We start from the raw sequence: 10,366 nt of genomic DNA, 5'->3' as shown, positions 1-10,366 counted from the left end.
ATTCAGCAGCACGAGGAACTCCCTCTAGTGTTATTTAAAAGGACCAGACATCCAACTTACAGGTGAGGGGCTTTTGACTTACTTCTGCTTTTGTAAAGTTGGAGGAGGTGCTGTGGATGGTTTTCTGGCGGTTGTGTTGTGAGCTGCTGCAGACATTCAGGGAGGACAGAGGATTTGGTGTCGCAACTCTGGACGAGGTATGGGGACTGTAGTTACAGTGTCTCTGGGTCTGTAACATGACCAACAAATGGAACAGAGGCTGCAGAGAGGGGAAACTCTGTAACGATGGAGGAGGAGGGGACTCTGCTCTACCCACCCCGGGTTTTCCAAGAGCACTTCTCCTACCTACATCTAACCCAGGAGTAGTGTGTGAGGTGACTCTGATTCAATACGGATGTGGTCACAGAGCTGTGTCACCTCCTGTCACATAACCTGGAGCCTCACACCAGGGTGAGGACGGAGCTGTCAGTGGCTGTTAAGGTCACAGTTTCATTGAACGTCTATGTATCTGGATCTTTCCAGGCAGGAGCAGGAGACATATCCAACATTCAGTCATAGACAGTGATAGAGTCTAAGTCACTTACCACACGGAAGGAATCCATTCGTCCCATCGAGACCATGCTGGTTCTCTGTGGATCAATCAAGTCAGTCTTACTCCCCCGCCCAATTCCCGTAGCCCTGCAAGTCCACTTCCTTCAATCACCCATCCAGTTTCCTTTTGAAATTGTAAGGAAGGATCAAATTGGAAGGAAGTAAAGCTGGTAACAGGAGGTTGAAAAGTAGAAGGTGACATTCGAAGGGAGGCGAAACAAAGGTGATCTTCAACTAGAATGCAGAATGTCAATAAGGCACGGTTATGGGCACTGGACCTGAATGCGCGCAGTATTTGGAACAGGGTAGATGATTTAAAGGCCCAAAGAGAGGTACATGGGAATGATCTAATAGTCATAACGGAAACGTAGCTACAGAGTGACCAAGACTGAGAACTGAATATGCAGGCATATTCGACCTTTTGGAAGGACAGGCAACAAGGGAAACGACGTAATGTTGCGCTGATAATAAGGGATGGGATCAGTACATTAGTAAGGGAGGATCTCAGGTCTGCAGAACAAAATATGGAATCTGTTTGGTTGGAGTGAAGAAACAGAAAGGGCAGAAAACATTGGTAGGAGAGCTGTTTATAGGCCACCAAACAGTAGTGTTAATGTGGGGTACAGCATTAATGCAGATGGGAGAATCATATAGCATGGGTAATGCAATAATCAGGGGTGCGTTAGATCTTCATATAGACTGGGTAGCCTAATGAGAACAAATTTCATGGATAGCGAATTTCTGGAGTGTGTTACGGATGGTTTTCCAGAGCAGTATGTTCAGGAACCGACTAGAAAACAGGCTATTTTAGATCTAGTATTATGTAATGTGACAGGGCTAATTATTAATTGTATTGTAAAATTACCTTCAGGGATGAATTACCATAATGTGATAGAATTTTACATTATGCTTGAAAGTACGTTCGTTCAATCTTAAGCCAGGGTGTTAAATTTGCACAAAGAAAATTATGAAGATATGAGGAGCAAATTGCCCGAGGTGGATTGGGAAACTACATTGAAAGGTATGATAGTACATAGGCAATCGATAGTCTTTAAAGAAAGATTATATAGTTTACAGCACCGATACATTGCTTGCAGGCACATAAACCCCAAAAGTAAAGGCAGTCAACTGTGGACAACAAAGGAAGTTAAGGATTGTATAAGATTAAAACTGCGGTTAGCACCGCAGCTTCACAGCTCCAGCAACCCGGGTTCAGTCCTGGGTATTGCCTATGTGGAGTTTGCAAGTTCTACCTGTGACCGCGTGGGTTTCAGCGGGGTGCTTCAGTTTCCTCCCACAGCCAAAGACTTGCAGGTTGATAGGTAAATTGGCCATTGTAAATTGCTCCTAGTGTAGGTAGGTGGTAGAAGAATGGTGGGAATGTGGTGGGGAATATGGGATTAATGTCGGATTGGTATAAATAGGTGGTTGTTGTTCGCCACAGACTCGGTGGGCTGAAGGGCCTTTTCCAGTGCTGTATCTCTCTATGACTCTATAAAAGGCCGATAAAGTTGCCATAAATCGGAGTAAACCTGAGAATTGGGAGGACTTTAGAATACATCAAAGGAGGAAGAAGAAACTGATAAAGAAAGGGAGAATAGAATATGAAAGTTTGTTGGAAAAAATATGAAAACGGACTGTAAAAGCTTTCACAGGTACATAAAAAGGAAACGTTTGGCGAAGACAAATGTGGGTCCATCACAGGCAGTGTCAGTAGAATTTATAATGGGGAACAGAGAAATGGCAGAGAAGCTAAATGATTATTTTGTGTCAGTGGAATATATAAGAAATCTCCCAGAATGAGAGATTCAAGGGATTGTAGGAATGAAAAATTGAAGGAAGTTAAAAGCATAATACTATGGATGCTGGAAATCTGAAATAACAACAAGAAATGCTGAAAACACTCAGCAGGTCTGATAGCATCTGTGTAGAGAGAAGCAGAGATAACGTGACCCTTCTTCAGAACTGCAATGAATTGAAGGAAATTAGTATTGCTTAGAAGAAATTGAAGAAATTAATTGGGCTGAAGGTTGGTATGTCCCCAGGACCTGATATTCTACTTGCCAGAGTGTTGACGAGATAGCTATGGAAATGCATTGCTGATCATCTTCAAAGAATCTGCAGATTCCGGAGCGGTTCCTACAGCTTGGAAGGTCGCAAATGTCACCCACTATTTAAGAGGGAGGGAGAGAGAAAACAGGGAATTACAAAGCTGTTAGCCTTTCATTAATCGTTGGGAACCTGCGAGAATCATTTCTAAAGGATGTGATAAATGGACTTGGATAACAATGATCTGATTGGGCACAGTTAACATGGATTTATGAATGGGAAATGATGTTTGACGAACCTGTTGGAGATTTTGAGGATGTTACTAACATAATTGATAAAGGGGAGTTGGTGGACATGGTATACTTGTATTTTCAGAAGGTTTTTGATGAAGTCCACCAGAAGGAGCTTGCTTCGCAAAATTAAAATAAATGGGATAGGACGTAATATACTGGCATTTTCACGTTGGCATGCTGTGACTAGTGGGGTACTGCAAGGATCAGAGCTTGGCCTCAGCTGTTCACAATATGTATCGATGATTTGGATGTGGGGACCAAATGTAATATTTCCAAGTTTGTGTATGACACAAAATAAAACGAAACCAATGAAATTCAAGCAGGACTTGACACGGTAGATGCAGGAAGGATGTTCCCGATGGTGGGGAGTCCAGAACCAGGGGTCATAGTCTAAGGATACGGGGTAAAACTTTCAGGACTGACATGAGGAGAAATTTCTTCACCCAGAGAGTGCTGAGCCTGTGAAAATCTGTCATCACGCCCATATCCAAGGGGGATTGGAAGATTCTGGCCAGTGCCTCGGCTATTTCCACCATTCCTTCCCTCAGCAACCCTCATACATCCCATCCAGACTGGGTAAATGTTCAACTTTATTGCGGTACAAAAAGTGTTGGATTGAAAAGAGTTAACTGAATCTGTTAATTCCGTGACTTTACATAATGTCAGTCTCCATGGACCCGAATTGTGTTTTCCATCTTCTATTAATAAGGGGCTTCTTTCAATGTGTTATTCCATAGTCAGTGGGAGCATCAGCTCCGGCACTTACAGAGATCAGCTGCTCCAGAGAGATAGAGAGAGGATAGGTTTGAATCTGAGAACAATAGACTGGAATGTTACAACAATGGGTCAGAATCTGAGAACAATAGATTGGAATGTTACAACAATGGGTCAGAATCTGAGAACAATAGATTGGAATGTTACAACAATGGACAGGAGTTTATCCTCGGATCTTTTCTCTCTTTCTACATATTATGATCGGTACTCATTAAACTCTCGTATCTATCTCGCACTGAAGATTATTCAATACATTTACTATCCCATCCTGGCTATTATTGGGGTCCCTGGTAAGTCTCTCTATCTAGCTATTAATTCTAAAAACATGTTTAACTGCATTACTGTTCGTGTAATTTACTCTGCCCTTCTTGCTGCCGTTGTCTGCCTGGTGAATATCTCCAGATATTAGCTCGATAAACCATTGTCAACTGTATTACAGTTCTTGTCATTTACTCTCTCATTTTATTTATTTAATAATAATTAACTAATTAGTGTTAGAAATGTCAGTTGGAGGGGTGAAGTGCTTCACCTGTGAGATGTGGGAAGCCCGTGACGCTTCCAGCGTTCTGGAGGACTACATCTGCAGGACGTGTACCCAGTTGCAGCTCCTCATAGACCGCATGGATCGGTTGGAGCGGCAACTGGATGCAGTTAGGAGCATGCAAGTGGCGGAAAACGTCATAGTCAGGAGTTTTAGAGAAGTGGTTACACCCAAGGTGCAGGGGATAGATGGGTGACCGCTAGAAGGGGCAGGCAGTCAGTGCAGGAATCCCCTGTGGCTATCCCCCTCTCTGACAAGTATACCGTTTTGGATACTGTTGGGGGGGTTGGTCTATCAGGGGAAAACAGAAGCAGCCAGAGCAGTGGCACCACGGCTGGCACTGTTGTTTAGCATGGAGGGACAAAACACAGAAGAGCAATAGTTATCAGGGACTCTATAGTCAGGGGCACAGATCGGCGCTTCTGTGGACGTGAAAGAGACTCCGGGATGGTATGTTGCCTCCCTGGCGCCAGGGTCAAGGATGTCTCTGAATGGACAGGGGGAATTCTTAAGGGGGAGGGTGAACAGCCAGAGGTTGTGATACACATCGGTATCAACGACATAGGCAGGAAGAGTGATGAGGTCCTTCAGGGGGCGTTTAGGGAGTTAGGTAGAAAGTTAAAAAACAGGACCTCGAGGGTTGTAATCTCCGGATTACTCCCTGCGCCACATGCCAGTGAGGCTAGAAATAGGAAGACAGTGCAGCTAAACACGTGGCTGAGCAACTGGTGTAGAAGGGAGGGTTTCAGATATCTGGACCATTGGGATCTCTTCAGGGACAGATGGGACCTGTACAAGAAGGACGGGTTGCATCTAAACTGGAGGGGCACAAATATCCTGGCTGCGAGGTTTGCTAGCGTCACTCGGGAGGGTTTAAACTAGTGTGGCAGGGGGGTGGTAACCAGAGCAGTAGGACAGCAAGTGAAATAAATGAAGGGGAACTAGTAAATAAGGCCAGTAAGACAGGCAGGGAGATGTTTCTGAGCACAGCGGGACTGGTGGTGTGAAGTGCATTTGTTTCAATGCGAGAAGTATAACGGGTAAGGCAGATGAACTGAGAGCTTGGATTAGTACTTGGAACTATGATGTTTTTGCTATTACAGAGACTTGGTTGAGGGAAGGACAGGATTGGCAGCTAAATGTTCCAGGCTTCGGAAGCTTCAGAAGGGATAGAGGGGGATATAAAAGGGGTGGGGTAGTTGCATTACTGGTGAAGGAGAATATCCCAGCTGGACTGCGGGAGGACACCTCGGAGGGGTCATACAGCGAGGCAATATGGGTGGAGCTCAGGAATAGGAAGGGTACAGTCACGATGTTGGGGCTTTACTACAGGCCTCCCAACAGCCGGTGGGAGGTAGAGGAGCAGAAATGTGGACACATTTTGGAAAGGTGTACAGGTAGCAGGGTTGTAGTGGTGGGTGATTTTAACTTCCCCTATATTGACTGGGACTCACTTAGTGTTAGGGGTTTGGATGGGGCAGTATTTGTAAGGAGCATCCAGGAGGGCTTCTTGAAACAATACGGAGATAGTCCAACAAGGGATGGGGCCGTACTGGACCTGGTATTGGGGAATGAGCCTGGCCAGGTGGTCTACGTTTCAGTAGGGGAGCATTTCGCGAACATTGACCATAATTCCATGAGTTTTAAGGTACTTGTGGATAAGGATAAGAGTAGTCCTCGGGTGACAGTGCTAAATTGGGGGAAGGCTAATTATAGCAATATTAGGCAGGAACTGAAGAATTTAGATTGGGGGCGGCTGTTTGATGGTAAATCAATATCTGACATGTGGGAGTCTTTCAAACGTCAGTTGATTAGAATCCAGGACCAGCATGTTCCTGTGAGGAAGAAGGATAAGTTTGGCAAGTTTCGGGAACTTTGGATAACGCGGGATATTGTGAGCCTCATCAAAAAGAAAAAGGAAGCATTCGTAAGGGCTGGAAGGCTAGGAACAGACGAATCCCTTGAGGAATATAAAGACAGTCGGAAGGAACTTAAGCAAGGAGTCAGGAGGGCTAAAAGGGGTCATGAAAAGTCATTGGCAAACAGGATTAAGGAAAATCCCATAGCTTTTTATACGTATATAAAGAGCAAGAGGGTAACCGGGGAAAGGGTTGGCCCACTCAAGGACCGAGAAGGGAATCTATGTGTGGAGCCAGAGGAAATGGTACTAAATGAGTACGTTGCATCAGTATTCACCAAAGAGAAGGACTTGGTACATGATGAGCCTAGGGAAGGGAGTGCAGATAGACTCAGTCATCCCATTATCAAAAAGGAGGAGGTGTTGGGTGTCTTGCAAAACTTTAAGGTAGATAAGTCCCCAGGGCCTGATGAGATCTACCCCAGAATACTGAGGGAGGCAAGGGAAGAAATTGCTGGGGCCTTGACAGAAATATTTGCATCCTAATTGGCTCCAGGTGCGGTCCCAGAGGACTGGAGAATAGCCAATGTTGTTCCTTTGTTTAAGAAGGTTAGCAAGGATAATCCAGGAAATTATAGGCCAGTGAGCCTTACGTTCGTGATAGGGAAATTATTAGAGAGGATTCTTCGGGACAGGATTTACTCCCATTTGGAAACAAATGCACTTATTAGCGACAGGCAGCATGGTTCTGTGATGGGGAGGTCGTGTGTCACTAATTTGATTGAGTTTTTTGAGGAAGTGACAAAGATGATTGATGAAGGAAGGGCAGTGGATGTTATCTATATGGACTTCAGTAAAGCCTTTGACAAGGTCCCTCATGGCAGACTGGTACAAAAGGTGAAGTCACATGAGAACAGAGGGGAGCTTGCAAGATGGATGCAGAACTGGCTCGGTCATAGAAGACAGAGGGTAGCAGTGGAATGGTGCTTTTCTGAATGGAGGGATGTGACTAATGGTGTTCCGCAGGGATCAGTGCTGGGGCCTTTGCTGTTTGTAGTATATATAAATGATTTGGAGGAACATGTAGCTGGTCTGATTAGTAAGTTTGCGGACGACACAAAGTTTGGTGGAGTTGCGGATAGTGATGAGGATTGTGAGAATATACAGCAAGATGTAGATCAGTTGGAGACTTGGAAGGAGAAATGACAGATGGAGTTTAATTCGGACAAATGTGAGGTAATGCATTTTGGAAGGTCTAATTCAGGTGGGAGGTTTGCAGTAAATGGCAGAACCCTTAGGAGTACTGACAGGCATAGCGATCTGGGCGTCCAGGTCCACAGATCATTGAAAGTGCAACGCAGGTGGATAAGGTAGTCAAGAAGGCATACGGCATGCTTATCTTCCTGGGTCGGGGCGTAGAGTATAAAAATTGGCAAGTCATGCTGCAGCTATACAGAACTTTAGTTAGGCCACACTTAGAATATTGCGTGCAATTCTGGTCGCCACACTACCAGAAGGATGTGGAGGCTTTGGAGAGGGTACAGAGGAGGTTTACCAGAATGTTGCCTCGTCTGGAGGGCATTAGCTATGAGTAGAGGTTGGATAAACTCGGATTGTTTTCACAGGAACGACGGAGGTGGAGGGGCGACATGATAGAGGTTTACAAAGTTATAAGCGGCATGGACAGAGTGGATAGTCAGAAGCTTTTTCCCAGGGTGGAAGAGTCAGTTACTAGGGGACATAGGTTTAAGGAGAGAGGGGCAAAGTTTAGAGGGGATGTGAGAGGCAAGCTCTTTACACAGAGGGTGGTGAGTGCCTGGAACTTGTTGCCGGGGGAGGTGGTGGAAGCGGATACCATAGAGATGTTTAAGAGGCATCTTGACAAATACATGAATAGGATGGGAATAGAGGGATACGGACCCTGGAAGTGCAGACGGTGTTAGGTTCGGCAGGCATCAAGATCGGCGCAGGCTTGGAGGGCCGAATGGCCTGTTCCTGTGCTGTACTTTTCTTTGTTCTTTGTTCTTGTTCTTTGCTGCTGTTGCTGTCTCTATTTCAGGCTCGGAGATCTGTAAACCCTGTTTCACTGAAATACTGTTCTGTTATGTAAATTTTGGGAAGACTGAAGCCAGTGTCATTGGTCTCCATCACAAACTCCATCCCCTATCTGGGAAGCACATACTCCACCCTGCCCAATATCTGAGGCTCAACCGGACAGTTTACAACTTCTGAGTTATATTTAAACCTGAGCTGAGTTCATCATCATATTCTCTCCATCACCAACCCTGCCTAATACCACCTCTGTGATTTCACCCATCTCCACCTCTGCCTCAGCCCATCTGCTGCATAAACCCTCATCCGCTTCACTGATAAATCCACACTTGACTATTCCAATTCCATCTTGGTCACCCTTCTCGTTATAAACCTCCATAAACCACAGCCCATCCAGAACTCTGCTGCCTGTATTTTAACTCATTCCAAATCCCGATCACCCATCACCCCTGTGCTCACTGATCTACATTGGCTACCGGTCTGGCAGCACCTTAATTTTAATATTCTCATTCTTATGTTTGAATCTCTCCATGGCCTCAGCCCTCCATTTATTCACTTTCCCCTCTCCAATTCATATATTCCTGCAAATCTTTCGACTTCACTCTTTTTTCAGTTCTCCTTGCAAAGTGAATTTCTTTATCTGTATGTGTCCCGAGACAGGATTATAGACTCCGCAGCAAGACTGCTGCTGACGGTACAGAAGCTGGTTATCCATAAAGAGATGTGAATCGCACAGCCGGCCACTTCCAGTGCGGTCTGCACAATATCCCATGCTGGGCGGGGCTCCAGCCCAGTCGTATCATCTATGTGCTGTTAGCGTGGTCTTCACAGCCGGCCACTTCTACTGTGGCCTGCACACTGTCCCAAGCTGGGCAGAGCTCTAGCTCAATTGTACCTTGTATGTGTTGTTCCTTTGAGGGTGGATTTGAAAGTGATGTCAATGTACCATAGCAGCAGCCTTGATGTACTTCTCTGAAACTTGGTCTGTGCATGTCCACTGACCGCCTGTGTTAGTCACTCGCAGCTGAAAATGCATTCAGCAGCAGGAGGAACCCCCTCTAGTGTTATTTAAAAGGACCAGGCATCCAACATACAGGTGAGGGGCTTTTGACTTACTTCTGCTATTGTAAAGTTAATGGAGGTGCTGTGGATGGTTTTCTGGAGGTTGTGTTGGGAGCTGCTGCAGACATTCAGGGAGGACAGAAGATTTGGTGACCCAACTCTGGAAGAGGTATTGGGACTGTAGTTACAGTGTCCCTGGGTCTGTCACATGACCAACAAATGGAGCAGAGGCTGCAGAGAGGGAAGCTCTGTAAATATAGAGGAGCAGGGGGCTCTGCCCTACCCACCCCGGGCGTTCCAAGAGCTCTTTTCCTACCTACACTTAACCCAGGAGCAGTGTGTGAGGTGACTCTGATTCAATAAGGAGGTGGTCACAGAGCTGTGTCACCTCCTGTAACACAACCTGGAGCCTCACACCAGGGTGAAGACGGAGCTGTCAGTGGCCGTTCAGGTCACAGTTTAATTGAACTTCTATGTATCTGGATGGTTCCAGGCAGGAGCAGGTGACATATCCAACATAGAGTGGTAGAAATCGATGGAGTCATTTACAACACTGAAGGAGGCCATTCAGTCACTCTATGCCGGCTCTCTGTGGAAAAATCCAGTCAGTTCCACTCACCCGCTCAATTCCCATATCCCTGCAAGTTCATTTCCTTCAGGTGTCCATCCAGTTTCCTTTTGAAATCATTGATTGTCTTGGCTTCCACCACCCTCATGGGTAGTGAGTTCCAGCTCATTACCATCCACTATGTAAAAATGTTTCTCCTCATATTCCCCCTGTATCTCTTACCCAAAACCTTCCATCTGTGTCCCCTAGTCCTTGCTTCATCAGTTAATGGGAACAGTTTTTCCTTGTCTATCTTATCTAAGTCTATCATAATCATGTGCACCTCTATCAAATCTCTCTCAATCTCCTTTACACCAGGGAGAACAACTCCATCTTCTCCGAACTCACTTTGTAACTAAACTCCCATCCCTGGAATCATTCTGGAAAATCTCCTCTGCACCCTTTCAGGGACTTTCACATCCTTCCGACAGTGTGGTGACCAGAACTGTACACAGTTCTCTAGTTGGGGTCTAACCAAAGCTTTATGAATGTTCTGCATAACTTCCCTTATTTTCTATCTTTGCATCCAATGATGAAGC

Source organism: Heterodontus francisci, unplaced genomic scaffold (genome assembly GCF_036365525.1).
Source record: "Heterodontus francisci isolate sHetFra1 unplaced genomic scaffold, sHetFra1.hap1 HAP1_SCAFFOLD_414, whole genome shotgun sequence".
In the NCBI taxonomy this organism is placed as follows: Eukaryota; Metazoa; Chordata; class Chondrichthyes; order Heterodontiformes; family Heterodontidae; genus Heterodontus; species Heterodontus francisci.
Note: the sequence above shows the minus strand (reverse complement) of the source record.